Source organism: Ascaphus truei, chromosome 5 (genome assembly GCF_040206685.1).
Source record: "Ascaphus truei isolate aAscTru1 chromosome 5, aAscTru1.hap1, whole genome shotgun sequence".
In the NCBI taxonomy this organism is placed as follows: Eukaryota; Metazoa; Chordata; class Amphibia; order Anura; family Ascaphidae; genus Ascaphus; species Ascaphus truei.
The window spans coordinates 119,286,663-119,310,381 of NC_134487.1; positions in this window are offsets into that span (position 1 = coordinate 119,286,663).

Below are 23,719 nucleotides of genomic sequence, written 5' to 3' on the forward strand. Positions count from 1 at the left end.
TCATACTTTAAAAATGCTTTCGAGTCATCTGCAGTTTTCTTTCATATTAAAAAAGTAGTTTGAGTTACATTGCTTTAGATTAAAAACACACTAGCAAACTAGCACCACCTATCATTATTGCACAGTACTATAGCAGCCACATAACTAAATTATGCAGCCGCAGCACAGTTGCGGTCACAGGGCCGCAACATACAAATAAATTCCCAGGGATTTACACTTGGTTTTTGCGTGATCAGGGACGTTTAATTTGACTGAATGGAATCCATTCATCATTTCAATCAGCACCTCTTCTACCTCTGAACTCCTACTGATACTGGGACTTTTTTTCCTTCAACCCTTCATGCCACAGTGTATGTGCGATCATTCCATATTGCATGTGAACAAAAAAGAATAATGCACAACAAAAAAGAGACAAATGTCCACTTGCATAAAGTAGAATAAAAACAAGCATTGAAATGTAGCCCAAAACCGGCAACTGGCTGGATCATCCACCGCCAGCTGAAGAAAAGAACACTCTGTCTAGGCAGCAGGAGTCCCATAGATCTGGAGGATATCCACAAAGGAACGAAATGGAGCACAGCAGCAAAGTAAGGGGGCTAGACACTGGTAAGTATGAGGTTAAAAATCGTTTAATCCATGGTAGACATCATGGTATGGGATGAGTAAAATCTCTAACGCGTTTCGGGCCGTCGCCCTTTGTCAAAGAGACACACAGAGTTGTAGTTTTCTTCTTTATCTGACTCTGAAGGGTTTCAACTTCCTGATCTAATTGCTGGATTTTTTTAAATCCCTTTCATCTAGTTTATCATGTAAAAAAAGCTGTATGTGTGGCAGTTTGCACTAACAAACTACTGTAGTATCATCAAACCTATTCTCTGTTTTATGCAACTCATCTGTTAATTCTATAATTGTCCCTGTCAATACCTCAACCTTTTGGGGCAAAACATTTCCAGCCTGAAATTACAGCTGAATTACTCTTTCTTTCTTGATTTTCTCATCTTTCACCGAGGGAGTCAGTCATAGCAGATTTAAGACCTTTTATTTGTATCATCATCAACATCTTTCCATGCAAGCAGGCCACACTAACTTACAATCAAGTCATGTATTAAATCGGAACAATGATTAAGACACAATCCTGTTACTCGATCCTGACTAGCCGTCTCTTTATGTTGGCAGACTGCCTGAGAAAATCTTTCAAAAATGTTCATATTTATCAATTATGTTTGATAGAGCGATACAGATAAAAATATGTTATTTTCAAACGATACTCCACAATTTGATCAATTACCATGCAGAAGCAATCTTTTAGTAACCACATAGCAACTGGACCTCTTTGGAACTCTGAGTCCACAATGTAATAGAATATAAAACAAATTTCAGTCCCAGGAACAGTCCCATTGGAACGATATACTAATATTTTTGAGATTAATATTTGGTTCAGAGGTGTGTGCAGCGTGTTGCACATGCGCTGACCTCTGTCACGCACATGACGTCACGGTAGAGCCCGATTTTTGCGCCAGAACATCAGCTGCAGCACATCTAGTTTAGGTGAGGTCAGGGGTATATATATATGTTTGTATTTTATGCACACTTTAGCCCTCACCTTGATAAAGACTGTGTGGCAATCGAAACGCTGACTTTTGACTGTAATAAATCATCTTTTTGCAAAGCCCGAGTGCCAGGATCTTTTCTCTTATCATGTCACTGTTTAGATGGGTTGCCAGGAGAAGGCCTTTTCTCTCTAAAAAGAACATGGCAGCATGGCTTAGGTTGTTTGGCCATAATGCACAGCGCCACGTTTGACGAAAATCAAACACAGCATATCAGCACAAACACCTCATACCAACTGTCAAGCATGGTGGTGGAGGGGTGATGATTTGGGCTTGTTTTGCAGCCACCGGACCTGGGGACATTGCAGTCATTGAGTCGACCATGAACTCCTCTGTATACCAAAGTATTCCAGAGTCAAATGTGAGGCCATCTGTCCGATAGCTAAAGCTTGGTCGAAATTGGGACAATGATCCCAAGCACACCAGCAAATCTACAACAGAATGGCTGATAAAGAAAAGAATCAAGGTGTTGTAATGGCCCAGTCAAAGCCCAGACTTCAACCCAATTGAAATGCTGTGGCTGAACCTTAAGAGAGCTGTGCATAAACAAATGCCCACAAACCTCAATGAACTGAAGCAACATTGTAAAGAAGAGTGGGCCAAAATCCATCCACAATGATGTGAGAGGCTAATAAAGTCATACATAAAACGATTGCTTCAAGATATTGCTGCTAAAGGTGGTTCTACAAGCTATTGAATCAGAAGGTATACTTAGTTTTTCACACATGGCTTCTCCCTTTTGGCTTTATTTTTGTTAAATAAATCATGACACGGTGTAATATGTCATGTGTTGTTGTTCATCTGAGGTTGTATTTAACTTATTTTTAGACCTGCTAAGGAAGAGATAATTGTTATTATGTCCTGATATGTAAAACCATAGAATTCAGAGTGTGCACAGTACTTTATTTTTCACATGACTGTATTTTCATATCTTAGACTTTATTTATTGTAATGCTCTAAAACACAAACTGGGGGGGGGGTGCGCCCCCCAGGAGGTGTACAAGATTTTTTTTGGGGGGCGCGGGCAATTGCAGAAGTCCAGCACTCTTCTCCTAGGCATTTAAATTAAATGCCGGGGGGGCCGCTCGAGACTTCTGAAACCTCTACTTTCCAAGAGTCAGCCGGCTTCAGGACGCGTGAACATGGCAATGCGGCGTCAATTGACACAGCGAGTCATGTGATGTCACGATTGCCATGGTAACATAACATTAAATGACTCCGCGGCGTCATTTGATGCCGTGCGATGTAAGGGTTGTGCAACAATAAAGGAGAGCAAGCAGGGGGGGCACAACAAAAAAAGTTTGTGCACCCCTGCTCTAAAATACTCAATTTCAGTATTACTGTGGATTTTAATGCCACAACCGTATTGGATATTACATGAAGCAATCATTTATCATATTTATATTTTTAGAGTATTATTTAAAAAATGTAATTGGGTACATGTTAGTCAGTCTGGCAAGAATACCTACGCATCATAGACCAGAATTGCCGTTGCCTAGAGTTACTGTTTAACAGAACTACATGTTCTTGTTGCAATAAAATCTTTAATAAAACAAGATAAGGCTTGATGTGTGGGCATTCATAATAACAAACCTAATTTAATATAAAATCTAATGATGTAGCGTATGCTTCAAAACATACAGTATTAAGGGTCACATGGGACTGTGTGCTTTTTATTTCCCTCCAACCATTGGATTCTGCTTGTAACATACAAGATGCAACAGGTGGCAAGTAAAACCTTACATTACTGATATTTTTATTTTGAATAATAATGCGATAATAATATAATGTGATATGAGTTATAATGAGGTCTGTAATTGTGAATGAGCACAAATAGCTGTTGTTACATTGGATTCTATGACAGAGACTAGCTGTTATCCAAGAGCACACAGAAGAAAACCAACATATTGAACTGTAAAATGTACTACATACGGGGCCATGCATCTACGCCTCATTGGTGCATACTGTAAGTGGTGCAATCCTGGTACAAAAACGTTATAAATAGTAGTAAAGAGAACAATATTTGTGTGCATCAAGTTCCCTAATTATAAACAGTGGGACTAATTTATCCACCTTTAATGTAGCCATGTTAACATAAAACTTAATTTAAAGCCAGTAAAGAGACCTGCTGTTTATTAGTAATGACAATGGCCTTAAATTTCTGTAAGGCTGCGCTTATAGTCCTGGCTACAGCGGTGGTGACGCGACTGCGTAACGTCAGCCATCGCCGTAGCTATAGTGCAGACGTCTGTATAAAGAGCAACAGGGGGCATGGCAGAGGCATGGCCGTGAGTGGTTCGCCCTCGTTGACTGAACCGCTCACATGCTGCTGACTTCGCTGAAAATCACACATTTGTTTGACTTCAGCAATCGCGACTGGAACATCGCTGCGGTCACGCCCACTATGGGCACCGGCAACGGACTGCTAGTACTTGCTTTTTGGCTGCACGCCCTCGCTGTAGCCAGGACTAAAAGAGCAGCCTAACATATAATAATAATAGCATGTTCTTGTATAGTGCTCCTAGTTTTACGTAGCGCATTACAGAGACATTTTGTAGACACAGTCCCTGCCCCGTGGAGCTTACAATCTATGTTTTTGGTGCCTGAGGCACAGGGAGATAAAGTGACTTGCCCAAGGGCACAAGGAGCTGACACCGGGAATTGAACCAGGTTCCCCTGCTTCAAACTGAGTGCCAGAGTCTTTACTTACTGAGCCACTCCTTTTCAAGCAATGTTAGGGTAATCCTGATGATGATAGGAATATTAGGTCAGGAATGGCAATTGTTATGCATCTGATATATATATATATATATTTCATTGTGTAAAGCAGTTAAAACAGAGACATCAGAGAACAAGGACCTGTGAAGAAAGATATCTAAATCACCTTCATGAATGAGGATCGGGTGGAGTTTAAGGGTACTGGGTATGGTTAGATGGCCATTGTCAGTGATGAGTAAGCTGGGAGAGGATAGACTGGAGGATTCTATTGATAATTAATTAAAAAATCTAAAAATTACCATTAGTGATGGTCTAACAAAACGTCATGTTCCTCTTTCTCTGGACAGATTATAAGAAAGTAATATAAACAATGAAGAAATGTAATTGTTTATCTTTTAGTGTTTGAAGCGGCGATTGTGCAGTTATACTTAATATTACGTCATATTACACCATATTCACAAAGTGACAGTATTACGCGTGCTGCTGTTACCTGTGAGGCTCACAGGAGTCCAAAGCCTCCACTCCTGGGGAGCCTGGGATGATATATCTCACGGTGCATCGCCTTCACCTATGAGAATCCCAACGTAAGCGGGATTACTCCGTATAGGAACCAATAACTACTATACAACATGGTATAATATAACTGCTTTACTGTATCACAGTATAACAATGATAACAATGTACATATATCCCCTCAATACAACACAATAGCATGGTGGTTCCCCAAAGTAATGAGGGTGCCATGGCCACAAAGAACCCGGTGTCTGCAGAATAATCCCACCAAATGTCCTGACCAGGGAACACTTGGGAGGCAAAGTTGGTTTAGATCCCACTAGCTGGGCCACCAACATAAATCCCCTCACACCTTACGTCCAGGCCGTGCATGCAGTGCAGTCTCCGACCGGAGGGTCTTACTTCTGGCTGCCAAATGCGGCTCCGCTTGAAGGGTGTAGGCCTCCGCGTAGATGTCCGTCCGACGGCGCAGTGCTGTGGCTTGCAGTTCTACTTGGAAGGGTCCCTATCTAGGGCCTTCCCTGAAATACTGCTCTCAGGGGTGATCGGGGCCTAACTGGGGCCTTGAGGCAAAGTTCTGGCCCAGTCCAGTGGCTTTCTAGCTCCCTGGACTCATCTGGCTCATTTCCTGCTCAGTGATGACTAATTTGTAGGCTCTCCGTCCGTGGAGGATATCCTGCTCCAAAAGGCTGAGGCATCCCATTAGCTGGAACAGCCCATGTGTCCTGTTCCCCTCCCCCAAGGATTCCAAGATGGCCGCCGCAACCTTCTCCCGAGGCTTTTGGGCGTTGTAGTTCTGCGATTCACAAAATGGCTGCTGCAACTTACTCTCGGGCTGCCGGAGGCGCGTAGCAGTTCCCCTCACACCAGAGGTAAGGATAGGGGACCCCACTACATAACTTTAAATGCAATCAGTTTGTTAAATCATATACAGTACATGTCATACAAATACATTCTGTATAACATGGATCCCAACACTCCCAGGGAAAACTAAACAATATCACAGTGATTTATTTAGCCAAAATGAAACCCATACTGGGAATGTTCAATTTTGTTGTTTTTTCTGATAAACCTTTCCTATGTTTTTGTTACTGAAATCCTTTGTTATGTTTAGAACTGGAGTTACAAGTGTTTGAAATATTGTGTCTGGACAGTTAAAATGGAACTCTACCCAAAGCCTAGTGCAGTCTAGAGATTACCATAGTAACCTCAAATATTATAGAAAATCTTTTTAACACTAAAAAGCATAAAAAAGAGCAGGACATGCCCAGAGGGCAAGACACTAATATTATATAAGTTACATCATATATTGTAGGCTTCTGGGTGGATTGCTGCCTTAAAATACACAATATTTTTTTCTAACATTTGCAGTTACAATTTAGCACAAATATACTGTACAGTCACTTTTCAATACATTCCTTTAAAGAATACAGTGCGCTCATACACTATTTTATAATCCAATCATCTTATCTTAACTACATAAAAAATGTCCTTGTTTAAGTGGTGCGGAAATCTACACCACGCGCTTGAACATTTCCATTCCAAACTAAGTTTGAGTGATTGAATAGTTTAAGCAACTAAAGATAGGTCATATTGAAACTGATATGAAACCAGAGAGCCTTGACACAGCACTGTACAGTAGATATAAAAGGTAGTGCGCAACAAGACATTCAACATGTCTTCCTCTTAGATGCATAATAAAATAATGCATTATAAAATAAAATATTTCTGAAACGTTGTTCATTTTATTTAAAAATATCATTTCTAGATGATCTATAGAGAATGCTTAACTTTTTCTGAAGATATAAATGTGACAATTAAAAATGTGCTGTTCCAATAGGCAATATTGTTTGAGGTATACAGTATGACTCATTGTCTAATTTAATTCTGATTACAGGATTCTGGATTACAGGACATACTGTACTGTATGTAAAGCAGCAGTTCAAACGACCCACCACCACCGACTCAAGTGATGACCAATCTACTGTAGTTCTTTGAGCATTTCGCAGTGATGTGTGCTGTAGTTCCATTGGAGAACAAAATGACATATTGTAGAGGGTGTCAAGTTTGCTAAGGTGGGTTTGGAGTGCCGAGCCATATACTATGGGCCTCATGCAGAGAGCAGCGCTATTTAAAATTGGAGAGGGGAATAAAATGTAGCTTTAATGGAGAGTTTTTTTCTCCATATGCAGAAAGGGCATAAAACTGCATTTAGAACCATGTCTGCATATGGAGAGTTTCAACCGGCTATATGTGCGCTGGTGAAACATGTTTTAAAAAAAGCGCGTTTTTTTTTTCCTTCTCCCTCTGGCCGCCGACCTCCAGCTTCCAGCCAAGTTTTTTTGGCGGAGATAAATTGAGAATTTCTCTCCATGTTATTGGCGCGATCAGCCACTAGATGGCGATCGCGCCTTTCTGAATAGGGATATTTTTACATGAGGGGAGATTTAGGTTCTCGCCGGTAGCAAGCGAGTTTAAAACTCGCCAGTACCTGCCGTTCTACAGGCATTTCTCTCCAAATAATGCCGCTATTCACCTTACCGCTGCTCTCTGCATGAGGCCCTATGTCTCCATAGTCGATCATTTGCATTAGCATCTGCTGTGCGATACGCTTTCTAACCAGCAGACTTAGGGAGGATTTGTTCCTGTAGAGTATACCTAGTTTGGCATAGGTTTTGGATGTCAGGGTATTAATGTGCATCCCAAATGTTAAATGGGAGACAAACCATATGCCCAAGTATTTAAAACTAGTAACAGGGGTTAGGGTGGTACAGTATTAGCATTGGTTCTGATCTGGAGCTCAGCCATTGGAAGCTTTAAAAATGTAACCGTGGTCCCAAATACCATTGTTACAGTCTTGTCCATGTTTAAAAACAGTTGTTTTGGGAAATCCAATTTTCAAGTCTCAAAAAGTCAGATTGAAGTATGTGTTCAAGGTCGGAGAGGCTAGGGCAGTGTGCATATAAGATTGTGTCATCTGCATACATGTGTATTGCAGCTCCCTTACAAGCTGTAGGAAGATTATTGGTGAACACTGAGAATAGTAGGGGCCCCAGAACAGAGCATTTTGGGACATCATATTTGATATCAAAGGGGATGGAGTTAGAGCATGAGATAGACGCATGTTGGGATCTACCTAATAGGTAGGAATGAAACCAGTTTTAAGCATGTTTTCCTATTCCAGAGCACTGGAGTTTGTTAAGCAAGATAACATGATCAACAGTATCCAAAGCCTTTGCAAAATATAGGAATATTGCACCAGTGAGTTGTTCCCGTTCCATTCCACACTGGGTCTCATTGCAAACTTTTAGCAGGGTAATTACAGTGGAGTGTTTGGTGTGAAAACCAGATGGAATTGGCTAGGGAAATTTGTCTTGGTATAGTAATCGCTTAATTGGGAGTGAACACATTTTTCTATGACTTTGGAAAGTATTGAGAGAATAGAGATTAGCCTGTAGTTTGAGATAGTGTTTTTGTCCCCACTTTTGAAGATTGGGACAACTCTGGCAGTTTTCCAGGTCTTAGGGATATGGCCTGCAGACAGGATAGTGTTGACTATGGAAGCAATTGGTTTGGCAATGGCTGGGGCCCCAGTCTTAGGAACTTAGATTGCAGTAAGTCAGGTCCACATTGGCTGCTTAGTTTTCATTTGAGGAGCGCTCGTGTAATTTCCTCTTCAGATATTGGGACAAATTGAAAATTGTGAGCAGTGTTGGGAGAGGGTTGGGCTAGAGGGGTACTTTCAGAATGAGATTCATGTTTGTGGTTTGGGATATGTTTCGCTAATAAGTTAGCACACCCCACAAAGTATTCATTGAATGCATTTACAATGCCAATGGTATTTGTCAGAGTAATATCCACCTTAGTGATATTACATGGTTGTTGATGGCTAGAAGGCTGGAACATATTGTTGATAACGTTCCAGAAGTTAACTGGGTTTAATGTATTCTGGTGAAGATTGTCAGAGTAATATTGTGCTTTTTATGCCTTGTTTGCCTTGTGCACATATTCCGCAGGCATGTGTAGTTTTTAAGATCATTGGTAGTACCAGTTACTTTGTTGCTTTTCCACAAGGCATCCCTGAAATGGTAGAGTGCTATAAGGTCAGTTATAACCCACGGAAGGTGGCCCCCCATGTACTCTTAATTTGCGTAGTGGTGCATGGGTATCACAGAGTTTTAAGAACTCGAATTGGAAATAGTCAAGAGCAGAATCAGGGTCGGGAATTAAGTCGATTCTGTACAAAGGGCAGTTGGTAAGATCAGCCAGAAACTATTTTGGGTTAAAGTTTCTAAATGTTCTAGCGAGGAGAACTTTCGGCATTGATTGGGGTGGTTTAATTTTCCTTAGACAGTACATTATTGCATGGTCACTGAAAATGTCAGGAAGGATGCCAGAGTATTGGATTCTGCTGGGATTTGAGAAGATAATCAAGTCTAGCAAGTAATGGTTGTGAGATTTCAGGTTTGTCCATGTGGGTTTGGAAATGAGTTGTGTTAGATTAAGTGACTTGAGTCGTATCTGGATTTTGTGGTTTTTTTGGTCGAGCCAATTGTAGTTGAAATCCCCAAGAACTAACAGCACACTTCTCATTCAGAGAAGAAATGGAGCCAAGAAACTGGGAGATATCAGTCAGGGACTGTAGAGGGGCTATAGGGTGGCAGTAGATGCCAGCAATCAAGACGTGCTTTGAAAAGGGGAGGCATACTTATTTTGCCAACTAGGATATCAAAAGAAGGTGTGCTTGGGGGGCAAATTTAACAGTGTAAATTGTAAGGTGTCTGCAATATAAAATAACACCCCTCCTCCCCTCTTTGACCTACAGTATCTTTCCTAGAAATGGAGTATCCCTGAATGGCGATATTTGTATTGAGGGTTTAAGGGGTTAGCCATGTTTCTGTGAGAGCGATAGCTTTGGGTTTATGCATAAGGCACCATGCCCTTAGTTTATTCAATTTGGGCAGCAGGCTCCGGATATTTATATGGGTGACAGATAGGCCTTTTTGAAATTTGAAGGGGGTATTCTCAGTTGTATGGGACAGAGTTGAAAAGGGTTATGTTCAATATCACCTGCTAAAGAGAGTAACAGTATGAGTAACAGTATGAGTAGAAATGTGAGTAGTTGTTTGCAAGTTGTAAATTTGTGATGTTTGCCATTAGAGTAAGCGGTGGTTGGTGTGCTGGTTTTCAGAGTTCTCCACCAACTTTCAGTAGATAGTGCAAGGCTTATGCTCAAAGCGAGAAACACGTCTCAGCATACGAGAACAGAAACAACTCACTCAGAACCTGCTAGCAGATCACAACTAAACACACCTGCCACCAAACTCCTAGCCCAGTTTGTTTCTCACTGACTCCCCACAGCACCCACACGCTGTCTAAACTGGTCGCTTCATATAGTGTGTGTGCTGAATTGTTTCACAAGGTTACTGTACTGTATGTTAAATCTGCTTTTAAAAAAAAAGTAACTCTCACTGAATTTAATAAATTATCTATGACCCCTAGTAAAAACAATTTCAATAAAAATATGTAAGTGCGATCTTGCACTAGATAATATATAGCAATCTGTACCCTAACCTATTATGTGCAAAAAATACGAAGCCAAAGAATACTTGAGTCTAATACTACAGACTTGCTAAATTGATATGCAAGGGATGCTAAGTAAATGTTGATGTAATCAAACCAAAAACAAGAAAAATCTAACAGAAAGATCCTATTTAAAACAAGGAATAGAAAATAACAAGAACATTGTTATTGTTATTCTGTAATGAAAAACTCAACTAATCAGTGCTTATACATTAAATATCTTTTTTTGGCATAGTGTTTTTGGCATATAATAAGATTGGGTACAAATTGGCATACAGTACATTATCTAGTGAGAGATCATGCTAACATATTTTTATTTAAATAGTTTTTACAAGGGGTCATTGATTTTGTTGTTATATTCAGATACCATTACTCTTTTTACATACATTAATTAAAAGTTACATTTTAAACAAAGAAGGCTTTTTCTCAAAGTGCAAATGCATAAGGGCTTTTGAGAGAGACTAGGCTGGTCCATAAGAAAAGGGAGAGCGACCAAATTCTTTATTAAATCTTGGAACCATAAGAAATAAGCAGACTACTGGAGGTAGATCTAAGGACCTGGGACCGAAATATTGAGAAACGTCCCAGTGGGGACCGAAACGCTGCGTTAATAAATTTCACTTTTTTGCATATACTGCTGCGGCCGAGTTTATTCGAGCATTTGCCCGTTCTCGGCCGCAGCAGTAGCCTGGCGCGCGCCGGAGGGTGACGGGCGCGCGCCGAAGCAGCGGAAGAGCGCCCTCCGATCGGGGCTCTCTCCCTCCCGCTGCCGGGTCCGCCGGGTCCCCCGGAACCCCCTGCCGCCGTCCCCCACATCGCGGGACACCAGGGCTCCCTCGGGGAGCCCTGGACGCGCGTGCAGGGGGCGCACGCTCCCGATGACGCATGACCGCGCGTCGGTGACGCGCGGCATGCCGGTGACGCGCGGCACGCCGAGGGGCGGCCACTAGCAAGCCGGGAAATCTCCCCGCTTGCGGATCTGGCCGCAGTGCAATAAACTGTGTCGCCAGTGTAGGAGTGCCTGTCCCTTTTCCATATCTTATACTATATTTGTGAAAGCACTGTATGTCTGTCTGCATGGCCTCTGTCCCTAGGGGAAATCTCATTGGTCCCCCCCTGCCCTTTGCCCCCCCTGCCCTCCCTCCCCCTGCCCTTTATCCCCCCCCTCCCTGCCCTTTGTCCCCCTCCCTGCCCTTTGCACCTCCCTCCCTGCCCTTTGCCCCCCCTCCCTGCCCTTTGCCCCCCCTCTCTGCCCTTTGCCCCCCCTTCCCTTTGCCCCCCCTCCCTGCCCTTTTCCCCCCCCTCCCTGCCCTTTGCCCCCCCCTCCCTGCCCTTTGCCCCCCCTCCCTGCCCTTTGCCCCCCCCGCCCTTCCACTCCATGCCCCCTGCCCTTCCACTCGATGCACCCTGCCCTTCCACGCCCGGGCAACGCCGGGTATATCAGCTAGTATATATATAAAAGTGACAAAAACCCTCCACAGCAAAGCATATAGAAAATGGAAATATTACTGTATGCTCATTTGCATGTCTTAGACAAGTCTGCAACCCCGCCGTTCACCATTATCACCCAGCACACAGCACTTCCACTGCAGCAAGGGATTCTGGGAAATGAAATGCAAATGAGCACACAGTGCCACCTTTTACTTCAAAACCATAAACATGATTCCCTATAGGCTTAAGCTTGCTGCATGGTGACAGCTTTGAGCACAGCCAGGGTTAAGATGCATAGCCAGTAAACCCACCCACAGACAGCTGTTTCGACCTTAATGGGTCTCCTCAGTGTGGGGTTGGTTATACTGGCTATGCAAAAATGAAGCAAGGGATAGGTTTTACCATACTTAGTTACGTTATGCTGGGTAAAATAAAGTGACAAAAACCCTCCACAGCAAAGCATATAGAAAATGGTGGCACTGTGTGCTCATTTGCATGTCATTTCCCAGAATCCCTTGCTGCAGTGGAAGTGCTGTGTGCTGGGTGATAATGGTGAATGGCGGGGTTGCATGTCATTTCCCAGTGGTGAAAGGATGGGTTGCATGAGTTTTACTCATAGAATGCCTCTTATTATTCGGAAGTTTGTGAGTTTAAATTTGTCCAAGTTTGATTCAATTATCACTGTGATATCACACTAGGATCGGGCGCTTTTATATATATATATATATATATATATATATATATATATATATATATATGTAACAGTGATTTCCCCCCCCCCCCCCCCCCCCAACATGCCATTACAGGTTGTGTGGTGCATACTTGCTGGTAACAAGAGGGCTGAGCCATCCGCGGTAACTTTGGGACTCTGGAACAGGCTTCTGGGTCCATAAACCACGTAATACTTAGCAGTGCAGCACCTCCATCTGCCGTAGGCTCCAAGGATATGGAGGTGATCTCCCACGGTAGAACTGTAAATTTTCTCCCCCCATATTAGATCACACACAAGGCAGGAGGTATATTGCAAAACAGGAACGGATTTATTACTACTCGTATTGCAGTAATACAGGTACTCAGCAGTCACCTGCCGGATCCCAGTCTCTTCTCTCAGATATCACCGGAGATAGTCTCTGGACAATCACTACGGGCCTAGGGCATCCACAGCTGTCCAACTCTTCCCAACCTCCCTAGCAGAGGCAGAGGTATAGTCACTCTACTCCTCCCCGGAGGGAAGAGCACATGGGAAGGTCCCAATCTCACTAACTTTAGGGTGGTCCTGCCCTTAAGTACAGCCAGAGGTCGGGCATCCCATTGGCCCAGCCACAACAGGATAGGCCACCCCCTGCTGTCACTCAAGCGCAGCACCAAAGGACGAAGGGGGAAACCCCCATGATAACTTCTGGCAAACCTGTGAACACCAGGGTTTACTGCCAGCCCATTGGGTAAATTTGGTAGCCAGTGGGCGTAGCGCTAAGGTGGAGATCTAATTAGATAGAAAACTGTGCAAACTTGATAAGTAAAATGACTATTAAATAATAATTAATACAAATTAATACGTCTAATCTAATAATATATTAATATATCGTGAACAGTGGAACAATATATAGTATATACACTGGCGACACACTTTATTCGAGCTCGGCTAGTCCCACGAATTCGGGTATACCCGGGTGTATTGAGGTTTGTGACTGTTTTCTGCCCGAGTGCATTGGGTTATTTTCCAGGCAGGGATTGAAGCATTTTATTCCCGCTGGCTGCAATACTGCACAGTATATATATATATACTGCATTACAATTCATGAATTTATGCCATCTGGTAGACACGCGAAGCATTGCAGCCTATTAAATCCTAATCATTATCATTTAACAGATCAGCCGCCCGTCAGCCAGGCATGAACCCAGGCTGGGAAGGCAAACGCAACGGGGCTTGTCAGAGGTGAGGAGCGGCGCATTCCAGGTATCTGCCAGGTACATACTGGGTATTTGCTCGAATAAAGTGTGTCGGTGCAGTATAACTTAAATCAAGAAAGATGTGTCCAAATAGTTCCACTTGATGAATAATCCAGAGAGGCTCAAGGTCCAACAAACCAGTCCTATGGAGCACTTTGCAGCTTCAGGAGAGTGGTATAGCCATCCACTGTAAACCTAAAAACACAAAACACAGAGAAGCGCAAGCTCCATAGCATAAATCTGTGTAAAAACAAGGTAAATTTATTTAGCAAGAGCAGTCCCAAGGAATTGGACTTATAAGATTTAAAAAATACACATTCATGGGAGAGAAATCTCTGTGGGATGTCATCAGTGGGGGTAAAAGAGCCCGGCAAATGCTGGGTGCACCTGATCGTGAAAGCCTCATGCCGCCTCATACAGCTCCTGTCACAAGCTGACGCCTTGTTTCTGTGTCTCACAGAGCCTGTGTGGCTATCCTCCGTCACTGCTTCAGTTCTCAGCAAGGTAAGAGTCAGCTGGCTTGGCTGTTTAGTTTGTCTCGGCTGCTACGAGTCCAGGAACTCCTCGTGTCACTACCCGTGCATGATGACGTCACATACATATATGTCAACATCTACTATCAGTCCTTTGTCCATAAGGTTCCACACAATTTTGGACCCTGTCATGTTTCTGCGCCAAATGCTATACTCTGCATAGCTACCTAAGTTTTTATGTTAAAACCAGCATTCAGGCAGAATTTTCTAGACTTTATTTAACCCTATTGTTTCTGCGCACTTGATAATCTTTGCACAATATTTTTTACACAATATCTGATTGCAGCACCTACAAAGGGTTAATCAGAAAATATGGATGTGTACCAGTCGAGTATTTTTAATTTAAGAGCAATGAGAAGTGTAACTTCAGCTAACATCTTTGACGATGAGAATTTGATTGAAACCCCATTAGTGGTTGAAGACAATCTTTCTGATCACTTCTTTGCTCTTGCGAAATTACTCATTAAAGAATTAAAAGACTGGTGGGATGTTACAACTTTAGAAAAGTATCTCACTACTAATAAAATCCCAACAGGACTGAGATTATTGAAAACACCTACAGTAGACATTTCTAATAGTAGTTTCACTGAAGAATGAAACAAAACAACTAGATGTTTGTTAATTTGAATTAATCAAATAACTAATTAAGCACAGAAAATAATAATTTTCTAAAACTGAGGTAGAGATTAAAAAACTTCAGGAAGTAATGGAACCCCGTTCAGAGAGGGAAGAATTAAACAAATCTGAAAAATTCCTCAAAGAAAAAATATCAAACACTGAGGAAGATGTAATTTTAACATAACAAAAGAAATGTTAATGTGACAAAATTGATTATATTAATAACTGTGTCCGAACATGGAGAGAAAAACAAAGTGTAGACTAGAAAATCCATAAACAAGGAGACAAGCAGGGCAAATTTATTTCAAATTTTAATTTTGAGAATAAGGATCTAGTACAGAAATTATCCTATTCTAAAAAATCTACACAGGAAAACAATAAAGTTCTCTATAGGAACACCCATAGATATTCAGACAACACGAGGCATAGAGATAGATCCGCTGGGAAAGAACAACAAAGTAAGCAGAAAATAAGTGAACAATCTCCTGACCAGAATGACTTCTTAAAATGTCATACTGCTAACAAATATACACCATTGGAAACATCAACGCCTTTTTTAGAGAGGAGTGGGAGACTAACGGCGGGGGGAACAGCAAATAAAACAAGACGCAATCCAATTTGAATCCAGTAGTAGGAAAAAGGGAAAGGTCAATAAGCGAGGAAGTAGAGGAGGACGTAAAATATAAAACCAAGAGGAGCACATCATAGAACAAAACTATGAAGGTGTCTTCAACTTGAGTTAAAAAGTGCTTACAATTGAGGAGACATGTCCTAAATAAAGGCTTAGCCTTTGCACTTCTAATAAATTGACTGCATTCAATACCTATGTAGATGTCGGCAAGTTCGTTAGGAACTTATCCCTTAAGAAATACTTTATAAAACAAAAATGACATACTGAGCAAAAAAATGAAAGTATTATGTCCACCCTAGCTAAACCCACTTCCCATACTGGATTCAAAAAGAAGTCTACATTATACCCCAGTTATCTTAAGGGGGGTCGCCTGAATATGTTTGAAAAATTAGTACAACAAAACCTAGAAAAATCAGAAAAAGATAATAAATTTGTTAACCCCAATCTGAATATTGGACAATTTAAAGCCATTAGATCTCTTAAAGATAATACCTTAATTGTAATCAAATCTGTAGATAATGGAGGGGGTGTATTTTCCTTGATAAGGACAGCTAAATCCAGGAATCATTGAGGCTTTTGAATGACACGGATACATATTTGAAATTGGTTAAAATCCCAAGAGATGATTTCCTATTAGAGTGTGAGAATCTTCTAACTATAGGCTTAAAGAAAAGTATTATTAACAAGGACGGATATTAATTTATTTTTATAAAGAAACCCATATTGCCCGTTTTTTATTATTTACCGAAACTTCATAAGGAGGCCACCAATCCCCCTGGGCGACCCATCATTTCAGGCGTTCAGTCTATCACTGCAAATTTATCAGCCCATATTGAATTTTTTCTTCACAAACCGGTTCAAAATCTCAAATCACATCTCAAATGCACCACGCACATACTTAATTTATTGGAAGACATCACTTGGTCAGCACAACACATTTTAGTCACGTGTGATGTGACCTCTCTTTACACTGTAATTGCACCTAAACATGGGTGTAGGGCAGCACAACACTTTTTAGAACTTGATAACACACACACCTGCACATATTGATTTTCTTATTAAAGCTATTAATATTACACTTACCCACAATTTCTTTTGGTTGCAAGATAACATTTATTTGCAAATTTGGGCACGGCGATGGGACCAGATTTGTACAGAGCTACAGTATGCTTATCTTCTCATGGGCTTTTGGGAGGAGCAGCACATCTGGTCTAACACGGATCTCGGCGCAAATGTGGTGCTTTACAAATGCTATATTGATGATATTATTATGATTTGGTGTGAGGATCACAACACCCTAGACATTTTTTTGGCACAACTTAATTGTAATCCTTATAATTTAAAATTTACTTTCAAACACAGTATTTTTGAACTTCAGTTTTTGAATTTACTTATTTACATAAAAGAGGGAGCTATCTACAGATAGCTCCCTCTTTTATGTAAATAAGTAAATTCAAAGACGTATCACAAACCAGTGAATTGTCTAAACTATATTGAGGCTGAGAGCAATCATTATAATAAATGGTTGGAAAATGTACCCTTTGGGGAACTAAGACGGGTAAAGCGGAACTGTTAATAGCCTATGGTTTTTGAGGAACAAGCTGTAGCTATTATGGACAAATTTAGGTCTAAATCATATAGACCTAATATTCTAGAAGAAGCATATTCCAAAACCACTAAATTGAATCGAAAAGATCTACTAAAAAGGAAAACTGAAGCTCACCTTAACACAATGAAAACAATAACATTACTGTGGATGTTCCATTTATCACACAGTTCAACCTGCTCTTAGTTTAAATTAAACGTGTCCTTAATAAACATTGGCACTTAGTACTGCAAGACCCTATCTTGAACTCATATCTTCCACCAATTCCAAGAGTACTTTTTACTAAAGCAATTCTCTTAAAAAACCTATTTCCCCCAGTTGTTTTTAATCAAGTAAATCATTCCTTAATATAAAAGGATTCTTCAAGTGTCTTAAGTGCAAAATGTGCAAACTAAACCCACAAGAGGTTAAACAAGTTAGAGGTTTCTCTTCAACTCACACTAAAAAGGATTTCATCATTAACCATTTCATTAACTGTGACTTAGTCAATGCAGCATATCTTATTCAATGTCCATGCGACAAACAATATATAGGCAAGACAACTCGCAAACTCAAACTCAGATTTGCAGAATACATTACCAATATTCAGAAAGGGTTTACACAACATAGTCTTTCCAGATACTTTAAAGAATACCATAATCAAAACAAATTGGAGAGGGGCTGATTTGGTAAATCAGATCTCCAAGTAAGAAACCAAATGGATACACACAGTTAAAACATTAGTGCCCTTTGGACATAATGTTTATATTGACCTGGGAGCATTTCTCCAAGACTAAATTTGTCTCCTTACCCATCTCCAATATGGATCCATATGACCTTCTGGTATTACTTTATACTGTATAGTTGTATAATTATTAAAGACATCTAGTTTTCTGTCCCATAAGATGCTTGTTACTACTATATGCTACTTTGATTCCCTTTAGCCATTAATTATGGTGTATTGTTATATATGTATGTAAGAAATCTGGTTCTCTGCCTAGTGAGACGTTTCTATATAGCAATGTTATAATGATCCACATATGAATTTATTGTATTCCTTATATGTATAGATTACAGAATATTTACGAAATTCATTTATTGTATTTTATTAATTTTAGGTTTGAATTTATTATAAAATCCTAATTTTTTTATTGTTTAATACACTCTATTATAAGCTGTATACAAACAAATATTTCTTCTTGAGTAGTATATGATCAACAGAGTCGTGATTGGTTGCTATATAGCCAAAATGATTGGTTTCACAATCTTTCTATCAACCAATTAAAGCATGGACACAGGTATAAATATATGGTGTGTATGTGTGTGTGTTTTCGTCCTCCTCCTTTTAGCTCAATGAGTGTTAGGCAGACCTAGTGTACACTTTGTGATGCCCACACCAAGTTGTAGCATCTTTTAGTCCCAGATTAAGGCAGGAAACATAGTATTTCTCTCTATGGGGTTTATTTACATGGATAAATAATATACTAACAGGCCTATCGTCCCTTTAAGTGAAAACGAAAACATAAAAAAACTCCTACTCCTCTTAGGAGACTAACTACAGGTTCAGCTTCAACCCTTACTACCTGGATGGACATCTAAGCTGGTTACCACCCCAAACAGGTACTATTATAGCTGAACACATATAAAGGCTCTGAACACAGCAATAAAGGGTTTCACTTATCTGTTACTCCTCCGCTTCAGCACGGTCTCGCATCCTTCCTTCCTAGGGGAGCTCGGCCCCACGAGAGATCAGAGAATCTCTCTTCTGTAAGTCCAATGTTAAGGACAGGACATCCACGCTTCAGCATGGTCTCTCGTCCTTTCTTCTTGTTCCTGGGATTAACAACTCAGGCAGTCAAGGCAGGCTCTGCAACCACTGTCCAGCGAGCCTAGAGGGCTGTGCCAGTCGCAGTTGCGGCTAGGAACTGAAGCCGAAAAGAGGACCAGGAGAACTGGGTGTATATGGTAAGCTCATCCAAGCGGGCGCCCTGTACCTAGGAAAGTCTAGATTTTCCTCCCAGACCCCCAATAAGTGTGCTTTTGTCTGTCTATTGTGTATTTCTTCTTGTTGTACGTGGGTTTACCGAAATAAACTACATTTTGTTTCTACTGCTCTGTTTTGCCTAATGTATGATCCCATAACAAATATAAAAGGTGTTTAAAGTATATGGTCTCACATGACAGGCTTTTTTCTGGTGGCAGTGGTGGGATCATTAGGCTTTGTACAATAAATTTCTGTGGGGATTTATAGTACATAGCAGGAGAAGCATACTGTTCTTTTGTCACTGAAGCTTAGTGCCCAAAGGCGAAGATGTCTCAGTGCTCAGGACGGTATCTGTCCTTGGATCGCCACAGAGTCGTGACCCGGTGTGAGGGTTATGGGCTACTGACGGACGGTTGGGCTAAAGCTCAGCTTGAGGAGGATCTGGAGCACCACGAAGCCGACATAGCTTCTCCACTTGACATGGGGGAAACAGTGGCTACTCAGCCCAGGACATAACCCTGGACATCGAGGAGAGGGCAGAGGAAAAAGAGGATGAGTGAGGGTGAGGGCGAGGATGAGCCTGTGTCCCACTTGTACTTGCCTCGTTGGCTACTGTCGTCCCTGCTGCAGATATTATGGCTATTATTACAGCCATGGCTTTCGGGTCACGTTTGAACAAATGTTACAGCTGATCACGGCTGTCCAAGGTGTTCAGATGTCCCGTCCCCATTGGGATCCCGACCAGCCCCAATGCCCGAGGATGTCTTACCACAGCTTTACCAAGTTTGTGGATGGCACCAATGATATTGACGCCATTTTGAACATTTTCGAGGACCAGTGCGGACGGTTCCGTGTCCCAGCCCAGGACCAGGTCCTGCACTTGTCACCCCTGCTGACCGGGAGAGCCCTCAAGGCTTTCCAGGGAATCCCAACAGTGGGCAGCCAATACTACAACCATGTAAAGGCAATTTTACTTGACCGGTAGGCCCTCAATCCAGAGGCTTACCAGAGACTGTTCCAATCTGGAGAAAAGACTAACCAGGACACCCATCTAGAGTTTGCATCCCGGCGAGCCTAGCACGTACCCGGTGGATTGAAGGGTGCAGTGCCACCAAATACCTGGGACTGCTGGACCTCATATTCTGGGAGCAGTTTCTGCAGAAGTGTCTGCCTGAAATCCAAGAGTGGGTGATTGACCAAAAGCTCAAGACCTACCTTGAGGCTGCCAGGATGGTGGACGAGTTTGTGATAACGAGCCTGCAATTTGCTGAGTGGGCACCAGCTCCTGCCATGGTTGCCCCGACCTGGGTGCCCAATGCGGTTGAGGCTGCTCACCCCACACCTCCCTGGAGACCCAAGCCTCCTGATGGGGGAAATGCAGCCATGTCCACAGAATTTGTGCATGAGCGGCGGATCTATCAGTGTCATCGGACCCGGCATCTGAAGCCAGATTGTCCCGATCTGCACTATTCCAGCACCCCCACTCCAGGGCAACGTACCCAAGCGGTGAAAGCAGTTGCCTACATGGGACTGGACCCACAGAGGAGCAGAAAGCAGCTGTCCACCAGGTACAGCTGAGGACCCAGGCGGTGGTCCCTACACCATCTACAGCCAGCATGGTGGAAGAGACAGATGGGCATCAAGCTGCAGCAGTTGGGCTGCAGTTCAACGATGTCCAGAGGAAGCATTTGCGTCCAGTGACCATTGGAGATCGCCAGGCAGCTGGCCTGATCGACTCTGATGCTACAAATACTCAGGTGCGACCTGATATATTTAGCCCAGGGGATGAGCTCCCTTGACCAGGGATGCAGGTCACTATACCAGATGGGTGACCTAGGTGAATCTAGGTACTGGGGTGCCAGTCGAGGAGTGAGAGATGTGGGTTTCTTCTCAGGATTGGATACCGAGGTGCTACTCGGTAATGACCTATGACACCTCATCTGTTCTTTTGCGGAAGATGATGCTCCTGTGGCTGCGGTCACAAGGTGCCAAAGTCGTATACTGTACACTATCTAACAAACAGACCACTTGTGTCTTGAAAACATAGAATTTTACAGCAGAAGAACCACTTGGCCCACCATGTCTGCCGATTTTCCTATCTGCTGTAAAACCTCAGATCCTTTTTGTCCCTTGGATTTATTTCGTACTTAGATTACCTTATTTCTACTGTATCCCAAATATGTTTGAATTTCCCTATTGTATTGCCTGAAGCTGTGAAAATTGACACCCAAAATAATCATAAAGGTGATCTGCTATACCCTTTCCTACCTCAACAAAACTATTCCGTTTTGTCTTTACTATTCCTCCTTTTGTTTTTCTCATTTCACTTGCAGTACATACAGAGAAAAGGTGTTATCCCCCTTCTTTACTGACTGAGCTCGGTTCTCTTCTGCTTGGGCCTTCGCGCATCTGATTATTTGCTTAGCCTCAGTCTTACTGGCCTGATATAGTTCTTTATCTTCCTCATTTGAGTTGGCTTATATTTTCTAAAAGCTGTCTATTTAGCTTTTACAATACCTTCCAAAGTCTTTGAAAACATATCGACTTTCTTTTCCTTGTATTTCTACTACACTGCCTGACACAAAGGTCTGTAGCTTTTAGTATTTCATCTTTTAGTTTTTCACACTGCTCCTGCCCTCCACTCAAATACTCTGCTCTGCCAAAGAATCCCTTCATTTTTTTCCTATATCTGAAATGTCAGCCCATCTAAAATATGCAACCTTAGGTTTTGTGTGGTATGACTCAGCCATTGTCTTTATACTAAACTACACTGATTGATGATCACTGGAACACAAGTTCCTACCCACAAGTACTGTACATCTGAAAACTTGGTCCCCATTGATAAGTATTAAGTCCAAGACTGCTTCAATTCAATTTGTCTCTCTCACCAATTGCTTGAGAGATGCTCCTTGCAAGGAATCCATGATGTCCCTTCTTCTAGTTGAACATGCAAAAGACACATGTCTATCCCCCTCCCCCCCTACAAACATCCGATAATCAGATGGAAGTCTCCTGTAATGATTACCTCTCCTTTAATTGCCATTTTAGGGGTAGATCCACAGAGCTCCGTTAATGACTTGAGATGCTAACTGAAATTAAGATATCCTTAAGTGCTAATAGGGATTTTTAAAGATCAGTTACGATGCATTTAGTGCTGTTTTCAGCCATAACGAGCCTTTGCATTACTATAACGGACATTAGTGCTTATGATATGTATGCAAAAGATGCATTCCCTCTAACAACGCTTATCCACAAAGCTCTGTTACAGTTACCGCAAGGATTTAACATTATGTTAATTAGGTCATAGCAAAAGGTGGTGTTAATCACATCCAGACCCTGAAATATAGATACATTTGGTCGTGTAGCCAGCAAGGAAGCCGCAGATGGCAACTTCTTGACAATTTCTTGCTCACGGAATCTACACGACCAGACTAATGGCCCATGAGGATTAACACAGTGGAGGTCTCTGCTTCTGAATGGGACTCCCGCTGTATTAGCCCTACCAGGCTGCATCAGTCTGGAAGAGACGTGCAACGAGACTAGACAGAATCAGTCACTCTTTCTGTGCACCTCTAACAGGTGATCTTGACGTTTTATTTTAATAGCATATTATTGAAGCGGGGTGTCTCTTGAGCTGAACTGTATTAATTTCAGCCCCGGGGACCACCTGCATCCCATGTTGCAGGCTCCGATATGGGGCACCGGTATCTCTTTGCAGGTTTAATTCGTCCACGTCACGACCCACGTGACCGGGACATTTAAACATGGCGGAGATACCGGCACCCCTGTAACCTCAACCATACATTCAAGTCCCTGGTGGGAAGAGACCCTCCTTCCCCAACCCTTTTTACTGGCAATACCTCTGAAAAAGACAGTGAGGATTCTACCTACGTAAGAGCTATCCCTAGCTTCCTTATGTTCTCCTGAACTTTCTTTATCTCATTCCTAGTAAGGACATTAGTTCCTAGGTGGACAATAACATCTACCCCTCCCTCCTGACTTGCTTCCTTAACAATTAAATTAAACAAGCCAACAGGGACAAAGCCTAAGTCATTGTACTAACCACAAGGATTGAATTGACAATATAGTTGTGTTAGCAACACAGCTAACAAGCCCTACACTAGGACTGCCCATTAACTGAACCTATTACACCAGGTTCAATGTTGTGACGCTCAGCAATTAAATTACAACATCCAAAAGGGTGCGGATCACCTATCACTGATATATTACTGTAGCTATACCTAAGCACAGGGTCACCTTGGTGGTTAAGCCCTTCTCTGATTACCAGAATAGAGGGTCCTATACAAAGATAAGGATAGACTTAGGATATACAGATATCCGTCTATTCAGTATATTGTTTGATCCAGAGTGCCTATCACAGTACTCTTTAGAGGATGCTCATGTATGCGTCAATCTTAATTTTAACACCCATAATTTTAGCATTCGGTTGTAAATAAAATATTTTAACTCTACAGTATCATTAATCATCCAGACTGGTGGCAGAGCGCCCAAATTGGGTTCTATTTCTTATTTATATGTGTACCTCCCGAAGGAGCACCACCG